The 21765-nt window shown below is 44.1% G+C and overlaps 1 protein-coding gene across 2 annotated transcripts in view; it reads left to right on the top strand.

Annotated features, from left to right (window-relative positions):
* Tead4 (TEA domain transcription factor 4) overlaps positions 1-21765 on the top strand; it is a 73005-nt gene that overhangs the window by 11250 nt on the left and 39990 nt on the right. Inside the window, exon 3 of one of the 2 annotated variants that reach the window (XM_077798737.1) lies at positions 12965-13055. The exons of the other annotated variant lie outside the window; for it this stretch is intronic. The gene's annotated coding sequence lies outside the window, so the exon portion shown is untranslated. The remainder of the gene's footprint in view (positions 1-12964; positions 13056-21765) is intronic. 2 annotated transcript variants of the gene reach the window in all.

The raw sequence follows: 21765 nt of genomic DNA, 5'->3' as shown, positions 1-21765 counted from the left end.
TTTAAGGATGCATGTAGCACAGTGTATCTCTTCTTCGAGGAGGGATACCAAAGGTTTGGGGGGGGGGTGCATTAACCAAGAGCCACATCCCCAGCCCTTTTTATTTTGCGACAGGGTCCCACTAAATCATTTAGGGCCTCTCTCAGTTGCCTAGGCTGGCTTTGAATTTGCGTTCCTCCTGCCTCAGCCTCCCAGTCTGCTGGGATTACAGGCATGTGCCACTGCTCCTGGCTGCAAGATATACTGTTTATATTGTACAGTTTTATGGTTTTGACAGATGAACAGAGTTATGTATTAACCACCACAGCCAAGCTGCAGACGGTTCCAACTCCCAAAATTTCTTCATTTGATATCAGTTCCCCTCCCTCCCCCATGCCCATCCCCTGGCATCTCTGTCTGTTTTGCCATTCCTGTAATTTTGTCTTTTCCAGAACATTGGGAAATTGGAATCGTCATGTAGTTAGGTAGCTTTCTGGGTCTGGCTTCTGACACTTGGCATAATGCCTTTGAGAGTCATCCAAGTTGTGTATGTTGATAGAGAAAGAAAGATATCTGAGCAGATAGGAAGTGGAGTGATTTGAGGGCCGTTAGTATTCCATTACTGTGTATAGTATTCCACCATGTTTATCCAGCACTGATGGAAGGGTGTTTGAGTTGTTCCCAAAATGTTCATTATGGATAAAGCTGATATCAACATTTTAGTACAGGTCTTTGTGTGAATACAGGGCTTCATTTCACTTTTATCAAAACCTAGGAGTAGAATTTCTGGTTTATGTGGTATATGAATGTTCACTGGTTTTTGTTGTTGGTGATGATGTTGTGATACTAGGGAATGAAACCAGTGAGCTACATCTCCAGCCCTTTTTGATTTTTATTTTGAGATAAGGTCTAAGTTGCCTAGGCTAGCCTCAATCTCGTTCTTCCAACTTGCTGGGATCACAGGTACGCGCCACTGCACTTAGCTGTTCGCTGCTTTAAGAAACTGTCAGAGTCGGGTTTTGTGTATCAGTACTTAGGGCCACATCCCCAGCCTTTTTTTTTTTTGTATTTATTTAGAGACAGGGTCTCACTGAGTTGCTTAGGGACTGGCTAAGTTTGTCTCAGCCTTCCAAGTCACTGGGATTACAGGTGTGCACCATCATGCCTGGCCAGGGTATTTATCTATTTTCCAAAGTATAATGCTTTTCATTCCCACCAGCAACATAGAGGTCCATTGCTCCATATTCTTAACAGGGTTTGGAACTGTCAGGTTGTTGGTTTTTTTCCTTTCCATTCTGATAGTCATGTAATGGAATCTTATTGTGATTTTAATTTGCATTTTTCTGATGACTGATGATATAGAGCATCTTTTCATATGCTCATTTGCATTGTTATAACTTCTTTGGTGAAGTGTCTGTCCAAATCTTTGGCCCATTTTTCTCTTTGCTTATTTTGAATGTTCTTTAATATTCTGGATACAAGCTCTTGCTAGGTATGTTATTTACACATTTTTGGAGAAAATTCATTTACACAGAAATGAATGGGTAGAGGGACTCCAAAGTTGAGCTTAGAGTTTGGTGTCCTGAACCTCGGCTTTTTTTTTTTTAATATTTTTTTTTAGGTGGATACAATACCTTTATTTTTATGTGGTGCTGAGGATCAAACCCAGTACCTCACCCGTGCTAGGTGAGCGCTCTACCACTTGAGCCACAACCCCAACCCTCAGGGTTTTTTTAGGGGCAAAGGTGGGACCAGGATGAGGAGTGGGGTACACCTTGGGAATGGTTTATGACAAAGAAGTGGAACAGGGTCCTGGCTGAGTATCTGCTACAGATCACACGTAAGAGGTCCAGGTCACCATCTTGGTTTGTGGGGCATCCTCTCTGGCTGGTGGAAGGTACCTGGACCATTTCTCATGACCTGTTGGGTCAGACTGTGTGGTCCCCCTCCCCTAAAGCAGAGGCTGGTGCCCCCACCCTTGTATCATTCTTGAACATGGCTTTGTTTCCAAATTGGATGACCATGCATTCTGGAATGGGAGGTGGGGTAGTTGTCATGCCTGCAGGGGTAAGCCACTGGGTGTGGCTGGTGCAGGAGAGAATCCGTGGGGGTGAGTTTTCTGGGTCAGGATGGATCCTTTGCTGTGGTGGCCTCAGCCAGGATCTGAGGGCTTTGGGCCATAAACAGAATTTCTAGAGTATTTCAGTCCTATCACTGTCCAGCCAGAGTGGCTCTGGGAAAGAAAATTTCCATGAAAAATGACCCAGGGGATGGAGGTGATAGCATACGTGCCTATAATTCTAGCAGTTTGGGAGGCTGAGGCTGGAGGATGGCAAATTCAAGGCAGGACTCAGCAAATTAGTGAGACTCTTTCTCAAAATAAAAAATAAAAGGGCCGAGGGCATGACTTAGTTATTAAGTGCCCCTGGGTTCAATCCCTGGTACCTTCATACCCCTCAAAAATATGACCAAGGGTAAAGTGGGTGCTGCCCTCTGCCTCCTCTCCAAGCTCTGTTCACCTTGACCCACTTCTATGTTGGGAGCTATGGCGGAGAGCTCCTGTGCCAGGGGTGCAGCCCTTTGTCAGAGGTGATTAAGGCCTTGAACTTTGGAGTGGGGTAGAGTGGAAAATAACGGCTATCAATGTCTCCAGGGTCCTAAGGGGGTCCATGGGACTCCCTGGTGCGCTTGGGTCCTGGAAAGCTGAGCACTTTTGCCTGGCTCTTGCCAGGTGTGCACCTGAGCTCCCCGTTAGGGGGCCTGTGCTGCATGGGTGTGTAGTTTGGGAGGGTGAGGGCAGCCCTATCCCAGCAGCAGGGCTGATGGGCAAACTCATCCTGAAGACTGGTGAAACAGGCATTTGGTGTGCGGCCCTTAGAGTACATTCGGGCAGTGCCCTGGAGAGATTGCCATTTGATGGAATTCCATGGCAAGTCCTTCAAGTCCTTCTGTCTGGCAAAGACTTCTTAGTTAAATCATCTATTTTAAGATTTGTATTTTCACAGGACAGCTTACTTAAGGTGAAGCCAACTGTTATGGTTCAGTACTTGGCCACTTGAGTACTTTCATTATTTTATGTGGTGCTGGGAGTTGAACCCGGGACCTTGTGCATGCTAGCCATGTACTCTACCACTGAGCCACACCCCCAGCACAAGCTTTCATTTTATTTAGGAACCCTTTTTTTAAGGCTCCAAGAAGAAAAGAATACAAGATTTACTTTTCCCAGTTCCATACTTTATTTTTTAATAGAATAAATTTAAATACACACACACACATATATGATAGGCTGAGCATGGTGGTGCATGGTTGTAATCTCAGCAACTCAGGAGGCCGAGGCAGGAGGATTGCGAGTTCAAAGCCAGTCTCAGCAACTTAGTGAGGCACTTAGCAACTCAATGAGACCCTGTCTTTAAATAAAATTTAAAAACAGGTTGAGGATGTGGCTCAGTGATTAAGCAACCTTGGATTCAATCCCCAGTACCAAAAATATGTGTGTGTGTGTATATAATGGTATTTATTTATTTTGGTTCTGGGAATTGAAACCAGAGGTGCTTAACCTGAGCCACATGCCCAGTCCTTTTTTTTTTTTTTTTTTTTTTTGTTTTGAGACAGGTTCTAGGTAAGTTGCTGAGGCTGGCTTCTAATTTGTGATTCTTTTACATCAGCCTCCATTCACTGAGATTACAGACATGTGCCATGGTGCCTGATTTTATATGTGTGTGTGTGTAAAATATCCCCAAATGCTAAAATATATATATATATATATATATATATATATATATATATATATATATATATATAATATTTGGCAGTTTGGGGATTATAGAAGAATTGAGCAGGGTATAGAGTTCTTTTATGTACCTGTCCTCCTCCAGTTAGTGTCTTGCATTAGTGTGGTCCTCCTATGAGGAGCTACTGTGGTGCATTATTATCCTCTGTGGTTCACAGAGCTTTCGCTCTTGGCATCTCAGATGCTGTGGGTTTTGGCATATGTACCCACTGTTATAGTATCATCCCATATAATTTCACTGCCTTAAAAATTCTGTGTACCAAGTATTTTCTCCCAACCTCTGATCTTTCTATTGTCTCCATAGTTTTGCCTTTTCCTATATTAACTGTGGAATATTATACAGTTGGAATCCTACAGTGGGTAGTCTTTTCAGATTGGCTTCTTTCACTTAGCATTATGCATTTAAGGTCCCTCCATGTCTTTTCTTGGAGGAACTTGCTTGATAGCAAGTTTTTTTTCCACTTAATAATATTCTACCCTACCCACTACTTTTTTTTTTTTTTTTTTTTTTTTTGCAAATGGGGTGCTGAGCCCCAGAGAGGGGGAGTTCCTGGCAGGAAAGCCGAGCTTGGAGTCTAATTTGTCTTTTTTCTGCAAGCCAACTGTTGCAAGGGGCTTCCATGCCTGGCATTATGCTAGGGCCTAAGGCCAGTTTCATCACATTTCATTACCCCTTTTTGTGGCCCCAAGCAGGGGGTGGAGGGGTGTGGATGTCCACTGGCAGTGACCCACTTCCTGGAGGTGTTAGAGATAGGCCTGCTGACACTCACCACCTTGGAAACCTGGGAGGGCTGGTTGGGGACAGGCTGCAGTTCCCACCTTCTGGAGAGCTGAGGACAGGGTGTACTGGAGCCAGGTGTGTCCTCACTTACCCTGCCCTGTCCTAGGGCCTGGGGCTGGGCTTGGGGCTATGGCCACTTAGGAATCTTATCTCCCCCACTTCTCTGCATCTCCAGCAGCCCCTCCCACTGCAGACTCCTCCTCCTGGATTGCTTCCCAGAGTTCCTCTCCTCCTGGCTATGTAGCTCCCCTTCATTCTTATCTCCACCCTCCTTCATCCCTGCTAACAATTTAGCAAGGGTTTTGCTGAGTTGTTTAGGGCCTCTCTAAATTGCTGAGGCTGGCTTTGAACTCTCCACCCTACTGCCTCAGCCTCTGAGCGGCTCTCTTTTCCTTTTGTTCCAATGCATCCTGTTCCTGGGGAGGATCTTTGCCATCCTCTCTTTATCTCCTCCCTATTTCTGTCCTGTCAGGAAGCAGTATGTGATAAATGTCCTTCTGCATGTCACTAAGAGGATGGGGCACACGTATTGCACTGTACCTGTACCAGGTGCTGTACCTGCCTTTTAACTTAATCCTTACGTGGCTCCTCCATGCAACTCCTATTTTGTTTTGTTTTTCTCTTTCAGTGCTGGGGATGGAACTCAGAGCCTCACACAAGCTAGGCCAGTGCTCTTTCACTGGGCTAAATCTCCTACCCAATTTGGATATTTATTTACTTTTTAAAATTTATTTTCATTTATTTATTTATTTAAAAAATATTTATTTTTTAGTTGTCGTTGAACACGATACCTTTATTTCACTTATTTATTTTTATGTGGTGCTGAGGATTGAACCCAGGGGCCTCGCACGTGCTAGGTGAGTGCTCTACCACCGAGCCACAATCGCAGCCCAATTTTTTTAAATTAAAAAAAAAATTTAAATCTATTTATATTTTTTCGTTTGGCTATTTTTTGAGAAGGCCCCTTTTCTGATTTTCAGCAAGCCCAGCGTTTTCATTTTATTTATTTCCTTATTTTTATCGGTACTGGGGATTGAACCCCAAGGGGCTTTACCGTGGAGCCACTCCACTCCCCTGGCCTTTTTTTTTTTTTTTTTTAATACAGGGTCTCCCTAAATTGCTGAGGCTGGCCTTGAATTTGGTAATCCCCCTGCCTCAGCCTCCCAAATTGCTGGGATTACAGGTATGCACCACCACACCCAGGTAGCCCAGCCTTTTTAAAGTCACATTGGGGTCAGTTTTTCTGGCTGAGTACCTGGCCAGCCTTGCCTAGTTCATTTCTCTGCTGGGTTGTTTTTTCTCTGTTCCCTCTCCTCCCTTTAATCTCCAAGGACTCACTCAACCAGGACCTGGGGACTATTGTCTCTTTTTATTTCCAACTATAAACAGGCCATTTTCTTTTATCCCTTGTACTTTGGGACTGGGTTCCCATACAGTACCTCCTCCTCTTCTCTGTCCACATTTTTTTCCTTCTGCTTTTAAAAATACTTTTATTTATTTTACTTTAATTTTTTAAAATTTATTTATTTGTTCTAATCAGTTATACATGACAGCAGAATGCTCTTGGATTCATTGTATCCAAATGGAGCACAATTTTTGACTTTTGTGGTGGTACTCAAAGTGGGGTCACACCATTCCTGCAGTCACACATGTACCTAGGATAGTCATGTCCATCTCACTTCACCATCTTTCCTACCCCCATGCCTCCTCCTCACCTCCCCCTTGCCCCATCCAAAGTTTCTCCACTCATCCCATCCCCCCATTATAGATCAGCATCCACTTATCAGAGGAAACCTTCAGCATTTGGTTTTTTGAGGATTGGCTTACTTCGCTTAGCATGATATTCTCCAATTCCATCCATTTATCTCAAATGCCATAATTTTATTCTCTTATTGCTGAATAATATTTCATTGTATGTATATACCGAAGTTTCTTTATCCATTCACCTATCGAAGGGCATCTAGGTTGATTCCACAGTTTGGCTATTGTGAATTGTGTTGCTATGAACACTGATGTGGCTGGGTCACTGTAATATGCCGTTTTTAGGTCCTTTGGGTATAGACCAAGGAATGGGATAGCTGGGTCAAATTGTAGTTCCATTCCAAGTTTTCTAAGGAGTCTCTATACTGTTTTCCAGATTGGCTGCACCAATTTGCAGTCCTACCAGCAATGTGTGAGTGTGCCCTTTCCTCCATGTCCTTGCCAACACTCATTGTTGCTTGTATTCTTTTTTTTTTTTTTTGAGAATTTTTAATATTTATTTTTTAGTTCTCGGCGGACACAACATCTTTGTTGGTATGTGGTGCTGAGGATCGAACCCGGGCCGCACGCATGCCAGGCGAGCGCGCTACCACTTGAGCCATATCCCCAGCCCCTTGCTTGTATTCTTGATAACCGCCCTTCTGACTGGAGTGAGGTGGAATCTTAGAGTAGTTTTGATTTACATTTCTGTAATTACTAGAGATGTTGAACATTTTTTCATATATTTGTTAATCCATTGTATGTCTTCTGAGAAGTGTTTGTTCAGCTGCTTAGCCCATTTACTGATTGGGTTGTTTGTTTGTTTGTTTGTTGTTAAGTTTTTTTTTCTTCCAGAAATATTTTAATAAAAATTGGCCATTTCCAAGAAACACCCACTGCATGCCCATCAATAAAAGAGAACCATGACACAATAGAAAATCTACCATATGGCTATGATTTAAAGAAAAAAAATTGCAGACACTAAACACATCAGCAAAGTCCGATATTAAAGTTCCATTCCTTCTTATGGGCTATGATTAAGAATCTGATTAAATATCAAAATGAAACTTAATACAAATGCTTAACTATTTAGGTCAAACGACCTCTACAAAAGTATCTGTCTTCCAAGGCATTCCAGTTTGAGACTCAGTTTTAGAATAAGGCATAACAAATATTAACAAAAGACATACAAGGTGATGAAAAGAGGAACTCTACAATTCCCCACATACTCTGAACCTAATAAAACAAATCTAATTTTTTAAAATTATTTTTCTTTAAACAACTGCCAAGATTGGAACCAAAAATAAATAGAAGGCACAACAGTTTTTGCTCTGGTTGTTATTTGGTTGGGGGGATTTTTTTTCTTTTCTTTTTTTTTTTAAACAAATACAAATGAAACATGAAAAAACTCTACTTCAAAAGACTCTAACGGTTCAAGAAAAGCCTATTAATTGCATTCTAGACACTTAAAACCTATCTCACAATTTAAATTTCAATGATAAAAGCAGTAGGTTTTAGAATTATTTTGTGATCACATATCAAAAGAAAAAAGTTCTATTAACACCTTTTATTCAGTTTTTAACCACATCAGGGAGAATCAAATGTCAAATTTTCCAATGGCAATTTGGAATTTGGAATGTTGTTAAGTTCTTTATATTTCCTGGAGACTGGTGCTCTATCTGACGTGTGCGTGGCAAAAATGTATTTCAAAATGTAGGCTGTCTGTTCATCTCATTGATTTTTTTTTTTTTTTTGCGGGGAAAAGCTTTTTATTTTTAATCTATCCCATTTATTGATTCTTGATTTTATTTCTTGTCTTTAGGAGTCTTGTTAAGGAAGTTTGGGCCTAATCCAATATAATGAAGATTTGGGCCTGCTTTTTCTTCTATTAGGCATAAGATCTCTGGTCTAATTATTTTTTTTTTTTTATTTTTTTTTAGTTGTAGATGGACTCAGTACCTTTATTTATTTATTTTTAAAAGTCATGATAATCCAGGCACGATGGCCCACACTTGTAATCCCAGTAGTTTGGGAGACTGAGTGAGTTCAGAGCCAGCCTCAACAAAAATGAGGTGCTAAGCAACTGTCTCTAAATAAAATACAAAATAGGGCTGGGGATGTGGCTCAGTGTTTGAGTGTCAGAGTTCAATCCCTGATATCAAAAAAAGAAAATAGTCATGTTAAAATATTTATATTATATATCAGGCATGGTGATGCAGGCCTATAATCCCACCAACTCTGGAGACAGGCCAGCCTCAGCACCTTAGTATGACCCTGTCTCAAAACTGAAAGGACTGGGAATGCAGCTCAATGGTAGAAAGTTCCCAGGTTCAATTCCCAGTACCACTGGCACATGCGCGTGCACACACACACACACACACACACACACACACAGAATTATTTTTAGGTGTATAGTTCAGTGGCATTAAGTACATTCACAATGTCATGCAACTGTCACCACCATCCAACTCTAGAACTTTTACATTCTCCCAAAGAGAAACTCTGTACCTATTAAATAACTTACCATTTCCCCTCTGAACACTGTTTTTTTCTTCTGTATCAATTTGACTATTCTAAGTGCTTCATATAAGTGGAATCATGCATTATTATTTTTGTCTTTTTGTGTTATTTACTTAGCATAATGTTTTCAAGGTTCTTCCAGTTGGAGCGTGTCAGAATAATTCTCAGGCTGAGTAGTACCCCTCACATTTTGTCTATCCATTCATCTGTCGATGAGACTGTTCCCACATTTTTACTATCTTGGTATCTTTTGACGTTTCTCTCTTCACCAGATGTGGTATTCCCGGGCCCTGGAGTCCAGCATCATTTTGATCCCCACTCCCACTCTTATCCCAAGATGTTTACTTGTTTGGGTTTCCCATGTTACCCTCCCTAGGTAGAGCTGATTCTTGTTATTCATGGTAGTTATGGCCTATAAAGTTGCTGTGGACACTGAGTTAGCAAATATTGCACCATGGCTCCTAGTAGAAGTTAGGGTTAGGTTCCCATAAATCTCTGGTCTCAAGATTCTTGTCAACTGATTAATTTATAAACTTTTTATATGCTTCTGTTTTAAGACACCTTATTTAATATATATTGTTGATTACAAACCCCACTATTATGTATAATTATAAAGCACCAATAAAAAAAAGAAGCAAGGAGCCCAGCACCGTGGCACATGCCTATAATCTCAGCTACTCGTGAGGGTAAGGCTGAGGTAGGAGAATCGCTTGGGCAACTTACTGAGACCTTGTCTTAAATTAAAGCAAAAGGGCTAGGAATGTAGCTCAGTGGCAAAACACCCCTGGTTTTTGCCCCCCAAAATCTAACTGTGATGCATTTATTATGTTATAGTCATTATGCATTATAAGTTTTAGTCAAATGCTGTCTTATGGAATAAATAGTCATTTTTACTAAATGTTGCGGGGAAATGAAGCTTAAAAAATGTGTGCCCAGGGTCCATTTTGAAGAGTGAAATCAACCAAAAGGGGGCTGGAGTTGTGGCTCAGTGGTAGAGCGCTTGCTGGGCACATATAAGGTACTGGGTTCAATTCCTCAGCACCACATAAAAATAAGTAAAGCAATTTAGTAAAACAAAAGGTTTTTTTTTTTTTTTTTTTTTTTTTTTTTTTTTTTTTAGAGAGAGAGAGAGAATTTTATTCATTTTTTAGTTTTTTTCGACGGACACAACATCTTTGTTTGTATGTGGTGCTGAGGATCGAACCCGGGCCGCACGCATGCCAGGTGAGCGCGATACCGCTTGAGCCACATCTCCAGCCCAAATAAAAGTATTTTTGATTAAAAAAAAAAAAATTAACCAAAAGCCTACAAGGTTGAAAAACACAGCAGACAACAGACCACTTTATTTATTTATTTAAAACATATATATTTTTAAAGTTTTTTTTAGTTATAGATGGTCACAATATCTATTTTGTTTATTTATTTTTATGTTTTATGCTGAGGATTTTTATTTTTATTTTTATGCTGAGGATCGAACCCAGTGCCTTACATGTGCAAGCCACTAAGCCACAACCACAGCCCAACAGAGCACTTTGAAAAGGACAGTTGGATATAGTATAGGAACTGAGACAAGAAGGCAGAATGCAGCCTTATTTAACCTCAGCCTGGAGGCAGCTTGGCACGTAGACTGCTCAGCGCTCGGCGCATGCCGAATCTGAGTGACCACTGAGGCAGGAGTAGTGTTGGCCCTCTCTGTGCACAGGTTCCACACCTGTGGGTTCAATCAGCCCCAAATCAAAAATATTGAGGGCAAGATTATCTGTACTGAGCATATGCAGACACCCTTATCTGTGATACAGTATAACAGCTATTTACATAGACTTACATTGTGTTATCACAGGTCCTCTCGAGAGATGACTTAAGTATCTAGGAGAATGTGCTAGGTTATAGGCAAATAAATACTCTGCCATTTTATAGAAGGGCCTTGAATGTCACGCATTTGGGTAAACTCTGGGGTCTTACATACTGAAAACACTGTATTGATTGGGGTTTTTTTTGAGACAGGGTCTCCCTAAGTTGCTTAGGGACTCCCCAAGTTACTGAGGCTGGCTTTGAACTTGAAATCCTCCTGCCTCAGCCTCCTGAACCACTAGGATTATAGGCATGCATCACAGTGCCAGATGAATATATGTATAAGTATATATTATATATACATACACACACACACACACACACATATATATATATATATATATTTTTTTTTTTTTTTTTGTATGAGGGATTGAACTCAGGGCCACTCAACCACTGAGCCACATCTCCAGCCCTATGTTGTATTTTATTTAGAGACAGGGTCTCGCTGAGTTGCTAAGCATCTCGTTATTGCTGAAGCTGGCTTTGAACTCATGATCCTCCTGCCTCAGCCTCCCAAGCCTCTGGGATTACAGGCATGTGCCACTGTGCCTGGCAGCTGTATTGATTTTGATGTTACAGATTTTCACAAGTAAAATTTGCAAATATGGAACCTCAGAAGATTCTGTGATTAGTGAGCATTGGCTGCACTTGATATTCCTGGTTACTCGGAACTCCTTCACCCTGGACAGAAGAAGGGCATTGAGGCTAGGCACAGGGACACATGCCTGTGAGCCCTAGCCACTCGGGAAGTTGAGACCAGCCTGGGCAACACAAACCCTGTCCCCAAAATAAAACTTTAAGAAGGACTCTGAGGGCAGAGTCACGTCTCTCTTGACCGTGTACCCAATACCTGGCAGAAATGTTCATACCCAGTTCTGAATGATGGGTCCGAAGACAGAGCGTTGAAGCGCTCCAGGTGAGGTGTTTAAGAAGGAGTTTCTTGGGCTGGGGAAGCTGCTCCCCTCCTCCCTGGATCGATCCTCTCTTCCCTCATTGAGAAGCATCCACTTGATGTCACAGTGGTTATAATTGTGAAGCAGAAAAGTGCAGGGAGATTATTTCCAGTTCCACTTTCAACTAGTCTGGTGGTCTTTTTGCTTGTCCCTTTCCCTCTTGGGGCCTTGGTCTCCTCGCCTGTAACTTGGATGCTAACTCCAGGTCTCTGAAGTTCTTTCCCTACACAAGCAGGGGCAATGCTGCATCTTCCTTCGCCAGAGGCCGTGGAAGCATTGGGGTTCTTGCCGAGGAACAGGCTAGGAAGGCTTGCATGCACACAGGAACTTCTCTAACCCCCCTTAACCAGTCAGTCCAAGGTCTGGTACCCTTCCCTGTTACTCTTCACATCTAACTTGCATACCTCATTCTGCAGAGTCAGACCATTTCCCTTTCCAGTTGTCTATAAAGGTGTTGGCAAAGTAGGTAAAAGATGCAAAGTGGTGGGCAAGAGAAAGCTTGCTGGGGACAGGCTGCAGATCCAGCCCCTGAGCCTTGCCACCTACTAGCTTTGGCATTTGGGCAAAGCATTTTAGCTCAAGGAGCCTCAGCATTTCTTTGGTGAGATGGGTTGTACCAGCTACTTTAAGGGATGTGGGAGGAGTAGAGAAGTAGTCAAGTGCCCAGCCCAGTGCCTGGCACAGAGTGAGCACCCAAACCTGTACCTCCTAGTGTCAACACTCTAGTAGTTCTTGTTTTTGCATGATCGGGGATTGAACCCAAGGGTGCTTAACCACTGAGCCACATCCCCAGCCCTATTTTCTATTTTATTTAGAGATAGGTCTCACTGAGTTGGTTGGGGCCTTGCTAAGTTGCTGAGATTGGCTTTGAATTCACTATCCTCCTGCCTCACCCTCCCAAGCTGCTAGGATTACAGGCATGCACCACTGCACCTGGCTCGCAACAGGATACTTTCATGGTGTGGGACAGTGGCAGTGAGCTGCTGCTCCACTCGGGCACATGGTCACAAGGGTGAACAACACATACCGTTTACTGTAGTAGGTTGCCAGCATATTTTTGGATACAGGTGTTCCATAAATTTACTGAGATAATTAACACTTTATTATACAGAAACTTTGCATTAGATGGTTTTGCCCAGCCATCAATTGACGTTGAGTATTCTGAGCATATTTGGGGTGGGTGAGGCTATGTTAAGGTGTTAGGTAGGTTACGTGTGTATTAGGTATTAGGGATTGAACCCAGCGTGCTCTGCCACTGAGCTACACCCCTATCCCTTTTTATTTTATATTTATTTATTTATGCACATCACCCAATTTTATTCCCTAGCCCTTTTTATTTTTTATTTTGAGACAGGGTCTCATGAAGTTGCCAAGGCTGGCCTCCAACTGGCGATCCTTCTGCCTCAGCCTCTGAAGCATCTGGGATTACAGGCAAACACAGGTGAGATCTCTTCACAAGACTGATACTGTGAGTTGCGGTCTCTAGTGGCTCAGGGTGGGACTTAAGAGATCACTTATGGTCCTGGGTGGCTGTGAAAAGGTGAGTGCATGAGCTGGACCCTGCGGGGAGAGGACTTCAGGTCTGAGGTCTGTTTGTTTGTTTGGTTGGTTGTTTTATAGTGCTGCGAATGGAACCCGGGGGCTCTCTCTTGCCAGGCGAAGGCTCAACTACATCCTCAGCTCCTTGATGTGGACACTTTCTCGGGGCTTTCTCTGCCCACCCCTGAGCTTTGGCTTCTTTGTGTATGTCCTGGGGATCGTGATTCCTTTGCTGTCTTGAAAGCATTTCTGGAAGAGCATATTCTGATTCTTAGGAAGATTATAATGAAAGTCCATTCGTTCCAGCATCCATGGGCTTTGGGATGGAGCAGCATGTTGTCTGGGCCTGGGTTGCCCGGCAGGCCATCTGGTGGCTTTTGGGTGGGGCTAGGGGGCAGAACTGGAGGCCTCTAGACCGGTCTCTGAGAGCCAAGTCGGGATTATTTTTACTCCTCTGTTCGTGGCACATGGCCTGGGCTCAGCGATGCCATCTGTTCTCCCCCTCTCTAGCTCACCCCGCAGGCCCTTGAGGGTCACTGGAGTGTTTGGGGGAGGGGAAGGAGTGGGATCCTCTCTGGCTGGTGTTGGCCTGCCCCGGTTATACTGGCCACAGGGCGGGGCTACGTGGGAGGTTTGCCTGGTGAAGAAGCAGCTGCCAACCTGGGCTGTGGGCTGTGAGGGTGGGACAGGCCAGCCAGTCATGGTGGTGGACCAGGAGTGGCAGGGCCTTGCAGGGCCAGGAGCGACTCCATTTCAGTCATGAATCCCGTGGCTCAGGGCCTTGGGTGACTTGCTGCCCTGCTTTCCCTGGGACAGGCCCAATCTTGGGGACACAGGTCCTCAGAAAACCTCCCTTGTGGAGCAGACTCAGGCATGAGCAGCCTCTGGTTTCCCCAGGTCTGCTGCTCCACAGGGCCCATCTTCTGGGGTGAAGAAAAGGATTCTGAGAAGGTGCAGCCTCGGCTCTCAAAGGATATCGCGTTGGATCAGGGCCTGGGCTGCCCTTCCTTCCATCTCTGCTGATACCCGGCCACGCAGCACCCTCTCCCAGCTCAGAGTCCACATCTGTGCCGTGTCAGGCTCCAGAAGAAAACCCAGGCCAAAGCCAGGACTAATGAGAACTTAGGTATTGATAGTATGGATTAATTAATATTGGGTCTTCATCTTAGGTGATAGGGGTTTAAGGGATCTTTCTGCTTAGGCTTTAGATGTGCCACTTAACATATTATGTGTACTTTAATAATAATGTTGATGACGGTAAACAGCCCTCAGCTTTGACTCATATCAAGCCCTATCTGTACTAGACATCTCACCTCATTGACCATCATCTCTCCATGGTGGATCAGTTTCCCCAGACTCCTGGGAAAAGCCACCTGTGGATATCTGGAAGGTGTGTTCAGAGACGCCAAGGGGTGGGGGTTGGTCTGGGTGGGTGTGCCAGGCACTCATGGCCTGCCCAGGGAGGAACTTAGGCCCAGTTTTACAGATGAGCAGGCCGAGGCCAGAGAGATGAAGTGATTTGCCCACTGTTTGCTGTAGAACTGGAACCAACACCAGCCCTCAGCCCCTTGGTTCTCAGTCATCACACTTCCATTTTGTAAGTCTCCAAAATAAATCCCCAAAGAATTTACATATAAAAATCTCTGATGTGCCCAAATCTAGATATTTGCTGAGGTTTTTTGGTTTTGTTTTTTTTTGTTTTTTTTGGTACTGGGGATTGAACTCAGGGGCACTCAACAACTGAGCCACATCCCCAGCCCTATTTTGTATTTATTTAGAGACAGGGTCTTGCTGAATTACTTAGCATGTCACAATTGCTGAGGCTGGCTTTGAACTTGCGATCCTCCTGTCTCAGCCTCCTAAGCCGCAGGGGTTGTATGCTGTGCTACTGCATCCAGTGAGAAATTTTTGTTTCTTAAACTAAGCAGAGTGGGTCATTCTCCCTGCAGATAAATCATTCTACAAAGAGCCCTTAGCAAACATCCATTCATTTGTTCATTCTTTACTCACCAGCACCGTGTGGTGTGCCGAGGACTTAGTGGGATGAAGACTGATCCCTGTCCTGGTGTTAAAATATGGTGAAAAGGAGACCGATAATTACTGGGAGGTGGGAACTCATGTCTGGAAGATGGGGCTGTTGAAAGTTTGGAGAGGGCACCTAATCCATGGGGCTGGGGTCCTCTGACTCTGTAGTGCTTTGGCTGGAACTTAAGGATGAGAAGCAGTTGGTTAGGTGAAGAGGAATGGGGAGGAAAGTCACAGGCAGCGCACCTGTCAGGAATAGAAAAAAGAACAGCCAGGTGTAGTGGTGCTTGCCTGCAATCCCAGCTACTCCATAGGCCAAAGCAGGAATCCCAAGTTTCTCAACCTGGGTAATTTAGTGAGACCCTGTCTCAAAATAATTTTTTAAAAAAGGGCTGGGAATGTAGCTCTAGAGCACCTGCCTAGTGTGTTTCATCCCTAGCACCCATCACAAAAACGGGGCAAAAGTGAAGAATTGTTGAGCATGTTAGGGGTGACTTGGATGGTGGAGTTTGGGGTTTTTTAAATGGATGCAGAGGGAGTACAGTGTCCAACAGGTGGGTGGAAGGTTTGGCGGGAGAGCAATTATCATCTGATGAAGGGTGCTACTGCTCTTGCAGTTATTCTATTGCCGAATGTAATTTGTTTTTTTTTTTTTTAAAGAGAGAGTGAGAGAGGAGAGAGAGAGAGAGAGAGAGAGAGAGAGAGAGAGAGAGAATTTTTAATATTTATTTTTTAGTTCTCGGCGGACACAACATCTTTGTTGGTATGTGGTGCTGAGGATCGAACCCGGGCCGCACGCATGCCAGGCGAGCGCGCTACCGCTGAGCCACATCTCCAGCCCCCGAATGTAATTTGTAAAGTATGTCTTAGGAAAGACTTTTTTCAAAGTAGTCCTAACATGGTCTGCCATCTGATTTGCCAGAGTAATTGTAGAAGATATTTAAAATAATAATAATTATTAATACAGCTGCATTAAAAAAAGGGGGGAAATCCCATCAAGAGGTGTGTGGTTATCTTAGAAAAGCCACCGAAAGATTTTAATAAGCGGATGAATCACGTGATGACTGCTGTGACTGCGGTGGAAAGATCATGTAGTCTGAAGGGGTTTGCTGTAGGCATCCAGGTGTGCATTGATGGAAGCTTGCATTTGGGCTGTTGCATAGAGAAGTAGATAAATTTAAGACACAGAAAGACAGGATGCCGTCATGGATAAATGGATATGGGAAAGAAGATTCAAATAGGGTTCTAGATTTCAGGCCTTTGGGTGGGCTGTGGTTCATCTCTTGAGACAGAGGAGAGGCACATGAAGAGAATTCAGGGGAAAGCTGAAAATCTGGTTTTTGAACATAATGAGCTTGAGGAGCTTTGGGGGATAATCTGATTAGAGATGCTTGGTGAGCAGTTGCTACATAGGCCTACACCCTCCAGGCAAGATAGGCAGATTTGGTAATCAGAAATGCATGGTTGTGTTGGGCATGGTGGTTAGACCTCAGCCCCAGCAACTTGGGTGGCTGAGGCAGAAAGATCTCTTGAGCCCAGGAGTTTAGGGCCAGCCTGAGCAACACAGCGAGACCCCATCTTAGAAACCAAAACCAAAAACAAGTACAGGAGAAGTGGAAGCCCTAGATGGACATCCCCCAGGGAGTCTGTGTAAAGTTAAAAAGGAGTGGTCAGGCCAGAAACCCAAGGATGATATTTAAGGAATGAGTCTTGCCAAATAGAAAGCCCAGGGGAAGAAAGAGAGAGTGAGCCAGTGACAGACGACCGGAGAATCATCTCAACAGCTCTTCCATATACCATGAGAATGTTACATTTTGTGGAAAAATTGTGGGGATTTTATTACAATTTCATTGAATTTATGGTTTTTTGAGGAGTTTAGCATCTTTATTTATTATATTATATCACTGGATACCTTGTGGCTTTGTTTTCTAAGTGGAACAATTTTTTTTAAATTATGTTTTCTCTCTCTCTCTCTCTTTTTTTTTTTTGTACTGGAGATTGAACTCAGGATCACTCAACCACTGAGCCCCAGCCCTATTTTGTATTTCATTTAGAGACAGGGTCTCACTAGTTGCTAAGCGTCTTGCCATTGCTAAGGCTGGCTTTGAAGTCACAGTCTTCCTGCCTCAGCCTCCTGAGCCGCTGGGATTACAGGCATGGTGCACCACCATACCTGGCTGCATTCTTGATCTTGTTAACCTTAAAGGAAGTATTTCTAGTGTTTCTTCATATCCCACCCCCATCGCCCCACCCCATACTGGGAATTGAACCCAAGGGTGCTTAACTGAGCCACATCCCCAGCCTGGTTTTATATTTTATTTAGAGACAGGTCTCACTGCATTGCTCAGTACTTCGCTAAGTTGCTGAGGCTGGCTTTGAACTCAATCCTCCTGCCTCAGCCTCCTGAACTGCTGGGATTATAGGTGTGTGGCTCTGCAGCAGAGCACCTGCTTAGCTTGCTGGAGGCCTTTGGGTTGGGTCCCCAGCTCAGGGCCGGGAAGGAAGGGAGATCCTTTCTTTGTAGAAAATTTCTCCTTTGCAGCTCGGGGAGCTTTTAAGGTCTTCTCTTTGGGTTTGGTATTCTATAGTGTCCCTCTGTGTTTATTTAAATGTATCCTGGTTAAGACTCAGTATGGTTCCTGAGTTGGAGGAGTCATGTCTTTCGTAAATCCTGGAAAACTTGTTTTTAAACTTATCTTTTAAAATGTTGCTCTGCTTCACTTCATATATTCTCTTTTTCTGGAATTCTTTTAGGCAGTGCTGAGGTGGAGTCCAGGGCCTCCTGCACACTAGGCGTGCACTCTACCACTGAGCCGCACCACCGGTCCACCCTCTTAACTATTTTTTAACTGTACGATTCAGTGGTGTGAAGTATATTCACGATATTGTACAACAGGTATCCAAAACCTTTTCTTCTAGCGAAACTGAACCTCTATTGAATAACAGCTCAATTTCTCCCTCCTACCAGTCCCAGGCTACTACATTCTACTTTCTATTTCTCATATAAGTAGAACCATACAGTTTTTTTTTTAATTTTTGTAGTTGTATATGGACAGAATGCCTTTATTTTGTTGCTTTTTATGCTGTGCTAAGGATCCACCCAGTGCCTCACATGTGCTAGGCTAGCACTCTGCCACTGAGCTACAGCCCCAGTCCAGAACCATACAGTTTTGTTTTCTTGGTGACTGACTTATTTCACTTGGCACATTATCCTCAAGATTCATCTATGTTGGAACAGAATTTTCTTTTTTTTTTTCTTTCCCCTGTATGAGTGTATTGAACCCAAGAGTGCTCTACCACTGAACTATATCCCCAGCCATTTTTATATGATTTTTTATGTTGAAGCAGGTGTACTTAAATTCCTAACGCTGGCTTTGAACTTGTAATCCTCCTGCCTCAGTCTCCCAAGGGATTGTAGGTGTATGGTACTATGCCCAGCTAGAATTTTTTTTTATTTTTAAAGTTGGATAATATTCCATTGTGCGAATATTCGTTTTGTATATCCATTTATCCAGGGGTGAACATTTGGACTTTTTCCATCTTTTGGCTATTGTGAATTATGTTACTACAAACATGAAAATATCTCTTTGAGACCCTGCATTCAGGTATTTTGGATATATACTGATAAGTGGAATTGCTGGATTACACAGTTGGTTTGTTTTTGTGTATGGTGTGGGGATGAACGCAGGGCCTCACCCATGCTAGGTGAGTGCTCCATCACTGAGCTCTATACCTCAGTCCTGGCTTGAATTTTTTTAGGAACCAAAATACAATTTTGCACAGTATTTTGCATCCTTTCTCCCAGGTTGATTTAATGTCAGACCCTGGCATTTGGTCCTTGTCTCCTACTTCTCAGCCTGGGCCCTCAGCCATGATAAGAGGTCATGCTCATCTGACAGGTGGGGAGCTGAGGTCTGCAGAGGGGAAATGACCTGAGATTCCTGCTCTTCTGACTCTTACAGACCTTTTACTTTGCCTCCTAAATAACTGGGGGCTGGAGTCGTCCCTGGGCTGTCTGGTGTCCAGTGGTCCACAGGGTTCTTCCCCTTTTCACCTGGACCATGGTTCCTGCCCCAACAGGTCCAGCGGGCGCTCCTCCAAGCGGAGCCTTGGAGGGCAACGCCGGCACCATTACCTCCAACGAGTGGAGCTCTCCTAACTCCCCTGAGGGGAGCAGCGTCTCTGGAGGCAGTCAGGCACTGGACAAGCCCATTGACAACGATGCAGAGGGCGTGTGGAGCCCCGACATTGAGCAGAGCTTCCAGGAAGCTCTGGCCATCTACCCACCCTGCGGTCGGCGCAAAATCATCCTGTCAGATGAGGGCAAGATGTACGGTAAGGAGCCTCCTGGGGTGGGCAGCAGGCCCCTGGACTCAGGGTCCAATCCTGGAAATAGAGCCAAAGCAGGGGGAATGGACACAGTACTTTGGGGTTCCCTCTGAATGACCTCTTAGGGCTTCTGCCAGGTGGGCACTGCTTTCTTCTCTCCTGGGTTCCCCAGAGTGGGGGCTTCAGAGAAGCCTGGGAGTGGTCTTGAGGGTGGGGCCCTGGAGATGAGATGCTGTAATAGTGGAAAACTTGGGAAAGGTTTCTTTGGTTGGGTGGAACATCTTGGCAGAGAAAAAGGAAATCCTGCGAGGCATCCCCCGGGCGAATGTCGATCTCTAGGCTGCCCACCTTGGCGTCAGTGGGGGACTGGGTTGAGGGCACAGCTCAGTGGTAGAGCACTTGTCCCACTCACACGAGGCCCTGGGCTCCATCCCAGCACAGCAAAGCAAGACATAACAACAACAACAACAAAAAAAAAAACAAATCAAGTCAGGTACAAAAGTTCTGGGTGAACATAAATTTTGGGGGGACACTATTCAATACTGTTCAGTTGACTAAATTCAAATCTGGCTTGCTTCTGGCATGGGGAGTAGTCGGGCTCAGTCCCTTCACATACAACCTTCACCTATAAACTTTCTTATGAGGCCAGAATGATTCCTTCTCTCTTGCTGGTTGGGAGAGCAAGGTCCTTTTGAGGTAGACCCCAGGTCTACTCCTCAGACACTGGTTAAAACTTCTCTCTCCTTGCTTGGCAAATTGCCGGATTCCCAGAATCTCTGTTACTTCTGGGTTGCTCCCCCTACACTGCCCCTGCTCTGATCTTCTGTGCCCCAGGGGGAGATTCCTGGAAGACCCAGCTGATGCCTATGGAGCACCTGTGGGGTGCCAGGTGTGCTTTACCTGGGGTATCTCCTGTTAGCTGGTGAGGGAGCAGCCCCTGGGGCACTGGGCTCTTTGGAGAATGGGATGACTGTTCATCATGAGCTAAGTGTGCAGGTGAGAGGCCAAGTGGTGTGCTGGGGAAGGCCAGTTGTTCAGCTGGACATCTTCTTGGTGCCTGGTCGGAGAGCCAGGACACTTTACAGGGTCTGTCTGTGTGCTTCAGAAGGACAGATGGTCTGCTACACAAGTGTATAGAGGGTACTCAGTGGAGGGCATGACCTGAGAGTGCTCCCGGTGCCTGGGAAGGCCCTGTGGAGGTGCCAGGGCATAATAGAACCAGTATACTAAAAATTAGTTTGAGTGCCACCGTGGTCCAGGGCCTTAAACTGCTTCCTGTCTTTGTTTTTCTTTGTTTTTTTTTTTTTTTTTTTTTTTTGGTGGTAAAATGTATATAATACAAAATTGGCCATTTTAACTATTAGAATCTCTAAATTTACAATTTAGTGGTATTCAGTATACTCAAACTTTTTTTTTTTTTTTTTTTTTGTACTGAGAACTAAACCCAGGGGTGCTTAACCTCTGAGTCACACCTGCAGCCCTTTTTACATTTTTTACTTTGAGACAGGGTCTCGCTAAATTGCTGAGGGCCTTGCTAGGTTGCTGAAGCTGGCTTCGAACTTAGGATCCTCCTGCCTCATCCTCCTGAGCCACTGGGATTTCAGGTGTGCACCACCACATTGGCTAGACTTTTGGGTTTATTTCATTGTTTGTTTTGGTACCAGGGATTGAACCAGGGACACTCAACCACTGAGCCACATCAACCCTTTTTATTTTTTATTTTGAGACAGGGTCTTACTAAGTTGCTTATGGCTTTACCAAGTTGCTGAAGCTGGCTTTGAACTTATGATCTTCCTGCCTCAGCCTCTTGAACCACTGGGATTACAGGGGTTTGACACCATACTCAGCCACTCAGACTTAAAATATATAATATGTGTGTGTGTGTGTGTGTGTGTGTGTGTAATATTATATTTTTTTATTTTTAGATGGACCTTTATTTTATTTATTTGTGTGCGGTGCTGAGAATCAAACCCAGTGCCTCACAATGCTAGGCAAGCACTCTACCATGAGCTACAGCCCCAGCCCTTCACTTAGACTTTTGTTACAACCATTACCACCATCTATTGCCAGAAAATTTTCATTATGCTAAACTGAAACTCTTTCTTCCTTGAATAATATAATTCCTCATTCTTGTGTTGAACCCTAGCGCCTGGCAACTACCATTCTACTTTGTATGCGTTTAACTGCTCCAGGGACCTCATATAATGGACACGTGTAATGATGGTCCTTTTGTGACCGACTACTTAACACAATGTTTT

The sequence above is a fragment of the Urocitellus parryii genome, chromosome 5 (assembly GCF_045843805.1).
Source record: "Urocitellus parryii isolate mUroPar1 chromosome 5, mUroPar1.hap1, whole genome shotgun sequence".
In the NCBI taxonomy this organism is placed as follows: Eukaryota; Metazoa; Chordata; class Mammalia; order Rodentia; family Sciuridae; genus Urocitellus; species Urocitellus parryii.
The sequence above is the reverse complement of the archived record's forward strand: the minus strand, read 5'-3'. Positions and strand labels throughout refer to the sequence as shown.